This window comes from Sylvia atricapilla, chromosome 5, assembly GCF_009819655.1.
Source record: "Sylvia atricapilla isolate bSylAtr1 chromosome 5, bSylAtr1.pri, whole genome shotgun sequence".
Lineage (NCBI taxonomy): Eukaryota > Metazoa > Chordata > Aves > Passeriformes > Sylviidae > Sylvia > Sylvia atricapilla.
This window is the reverse complement of record NC_089144.1, coordinates 52,048,001-52,050,829: the sequence shown is the minus strand read 5'-3', so window position 1 is coordinate 52,050,829 and position 2,829 is coordinate 52,048,001. Positions and strand designations below refer to the sequence as shown.

Sequence of the window (2,829 nt, the reverse complement as noted above, 5' to 3'; positions counted from 1 at the left end):
TGGTAATCCCATCTTTGGAGGAGACCCATCTCCTGGTGGAGCCACCCTTCTTTCTATTGCAAATGTGCTGCTTCCCCTGTTCCCGGCAGAGGCTGCAGTTTCCCAATTGTCTTTCATTTCTTAGATACAAAAATTATTTTATACCACACATTTCTATAAAACACGAATTAATTCTATAAAAGAATCAACACAAACCCTCCCTGTGATGGCTACTGCAGGAACATATATGTGTTGTGGGCCCTGTGTGACTGCTGTTTCCTTCTAACAGGCATCCTTTTTCATGTCTGTTTCAGCAATGCATATTTTATCAATGTGCAGTTAACTCCTAATTGTTTGAGAAACAAGGCTCACTCTTTAAAATTTTTAAAAGTTTAATAAGGGATAAATATCCAGAGCTGGAGTGCTTGGCAATCTGCCAAAGTATGTTTTACATACTTTTCCTTACATTGGTTAAATGCATATTAACAAGGGTTATACATATTCAAACATTCCTGTGGTTTCACATATTCTGGGAATTCTTTTGCTTGGTTTTAATCTCTGGCTTGTCTGCAAGCCATTCTGTAGTTAAATCAATATATTTTATTTCTTCTCGAGGCTCCATTCTGTTGTTTTGACACTTCCTGATAACTTGAGAGTCAGTAGTAAGTTTTTCTCTTTGGTATCCTGGTTATGGTCACTGTTATCTTATAATTCAGATAAGATAGTCCACAAATACTTTGAATCAATATAGCTATTTCACACCCCATTAGAGTTAAAAGTAAATAAAAGTATTTAACATAGTTTCTATTTTAATATTATGCAAAGGTCAAAGCTATAATATATTTATCACACTACTATTTAAAATCTACACATGGCCAGAACATTGGCCACAAAAGCTTACAGATTGTACTATATTAAAGCAGTTAAAAGTTCTACAAATAGAACTAAATAGAAATATTAATAGAAATATTACAATCATTGTGATCAATAATTTGCAAAAACTAATCGTAAATGCAAACCCAATACCTATATTGCCATTTATAACATTGATCATTTGCAAGGTTCACTCTACTGCTTATTAGATGGTGAAGGCACACTGAGGAAAAGCAAGAAAAAAAAATCTGGGGTCAATCAATCCAATCCAAAATAAACCAAAAACTATTTACATGGAAGGCAGGGGGTGGTGGGAGTGTAATAAAAGGATAGAAGGGGTAATGATAAAAAGGAGTATGACCTAAAGGCTAAATAGCACTTCACAGCATTTAAACTTAACAGTGCCTTAAACTTCAGAGCACTTAACTTATAACTCAAATGTAACAATTTAGCAAAGGACTCATTTAGGATTTACTGTACTACAGAGTATAGAGCCTTGTGTTGCCGGAAAGATGTCAGACAGAAGATTTTGAGAACCAAAATCTTCTCTGATGAATGATTTAGCACCTCAGGCGAGTTTGGAAACATCTTCATACAGAATATCTTCGACTCTGCACCCTTTAAAAGGTCCTGAGTCAATGGTTATAGTCACCGAAAACCTCTTCTCGTTGATGGATTCCAAAATGCCTTCACTTCCTCTGTACCCACCATTTAATACCATCACTTTTTTGCCTGGTGCTGGTATTACAGTTTCTAGATGTATCTGATCAAGCTTCAGCTTGAGCCCAGAATCAATCATCCTCACAACTGCTGCATATTTGTCAATCACTTCCTTAACAACTGCCTTCTTGTTGTGATACTTATCTCCAAGCTTTTTCGTTACAATTTTTACAACGATTTCAGGCTGTAACCAGTAGTCTCTTAGAGATGTTCTTTTCTTCTCCTCTTCAAGCTCCATGATCTCATCCAGTGCAGATTTCTTCTTTTTCTCTTGGGGCTGACCAGAGCTATGAGGTGCTTTCCTTTTAACTGCCCCCTTCACCATCTTCAGTGCATTCTGTCCAAGGACACTTGTTTTAGAAGATGCTGCAACTGAAGTACTAGCTCCTTTGTTTAAATTAAATGTAACTTTTTCTTGCTTGTTTTCTCTGTTCAGTTCAGTATAGACTAGCATTTCCAGTTCTTTCCCTCCCAAACCTCTTCTAACTTGTTGTTCAATGAATTTAGCAGTTTTTTCTTCGTCATCAAGGTCCTGTTTCTTCTTCCTCTTTTGCTCTTGCTGCTTGTGAATGCTCTCTGGGTCCCTGTCAATGTACTGAATGTACCAGCCTTTAGGAGTCTCATCAACCTTGCAAAGACCTTCTCTTCCCAGCCATTTTGTAAAATCAGTCAGTGTCTCCCATTGTGTGGCATTCATGTGGATGTGCTCTCGATGGCTGACGTATTCATTGTACACAATATTATTGTGGACCCTCTTTGTTCCATATCGCCTCCTGAGCAATTCTAGGAAATTATTTCGAAATTCCTCAGAGAAGTAATCCATGAATTGCTGAGGATTTTCAGAAGCCAGCAGCATCTTCTTCTGGTGGGACTCAGACATGCAGTGGCACTTGAAGCCATTCTCATCGCGGCACTGCTTGTGGCACATCTGGCAGTACCAGTGCAGCTTCTGCAGCCCCTTGGACTTGATGCGGTTGGCGATCACCTTGGGGCTGAGGAAATCAGACTTCCCCATGACACCAGTCCTGTGCTGATCCTGCTCCTGGTGCCAATCCGGATCCTGTCCCCTCCAGAAATGGTGGAGGCCAATTACTAAATAGGCCTATCTTACTTTAAAATATTAAAGTGCTTAAGAATCTAGGAACCAAAACTGTGGGAAAAGCAAAAGCCCTCCAACAATGTGCTGGTTTGAAAGCAAAACCAGTGGGAGATCCCAAGTCAGAACCACAATTAAACAGGAAAATTAAAATTAAATGC

General features: G+C 38.7%; 1 pseudogene; it reads right to left on the bottom strand.

The window, feature by feature from the left end:
• Positions 1 to 1,305: 1,305 nt before the first annotated feature.
• Positions 1,306 to 2,587, bottom strand: LOC136360902 (DNA/RNA-binding protein KIN17 pseudogene; annotated as a pseudogene).
• Positions 2,588 to 2,829: the final 242 nt, after the last annotated feature.